The sequence below is a fragment of the Eimeria mitis genome, genomic scaffold, assembly GCF_000499745.2.
Source record: "Eimeria mitis Houghton genomic scaffold, Emh_scaff1280, whole genome shotgun sequence".
Classification (NCBI taxonomy): Eukaryota; Apicomplexa; class Conoidasida; order Eucoccidiorida; family Eimeriidae; genus Eimeria; species Eimeria mitis.
In genome coordinates this window covers 4,914-5,389 of record NW_013568573.1, presented here as the reverse complement: position 1 = coordinate 5,389, position 476 = coordinate 4,914, and the positions used below count along the sequence as shown (strand labels likewise).

The 476-nt window shown below is 51.3% G+C and overlaps 1 protein-coding gene across 1 annotated transcript in view; it reads right to left on the bottom strand.

Moving 5' to 3' along the window:
• Positions 1-476, bottom strand: part of EMH_0033650 (uncharacterized protein) — a gene marked incomplete at both ends in the record, with an annotated part of 2,372 nt that overhangs the window by 1,269 nt on the left and 627 nt on the right. The gene's annotated exons all lie outside the window — the stretch shown is intronic.

Genomic DNA, 476 nt, shown 5'->3' with positions numbered 1-476 from the left:
TGCTGCTGCTGCTGCTGCTGCTGCTGCTGCTGCTGCTGCTGCTGCTGCTGCTGCTGCTGCTGGTGCTGGTTTGTGGTGGTTTATGGTTGTGGTGCTGCTGTTGCTGTTCTTGTTTCGTGTTGCTGCTGCTGCTGTTGCTGCTGCTGTTGATGATCTAGATGATTGTCTTTGTACTACATTCTTACTCGCAAGTAAACTCTGCTGCTGCTGCTGCTGCTGCTGCTGCTGGTGGTTTGTGTTGGTTGTGCTGTTGCTGCTGCTGTTGCTGCTGCTTTTGTTTCGTGTTGTTGCTGCTGCTGGTGCTCTTGCTGCTGCTGTTGATGATCTAGATGATTGTCTTTGTACTACATTCTTACTAGCAAGTAAACCCTGCTGCTGCTGCTGCTGCACCTGCTGCTGCTGCTGCACCTGCTGCTGCTGCTGCTATTGATATTTCTGCATCTCCCTCTGCTGTCCTTTCATCCCTTGTTTCCATT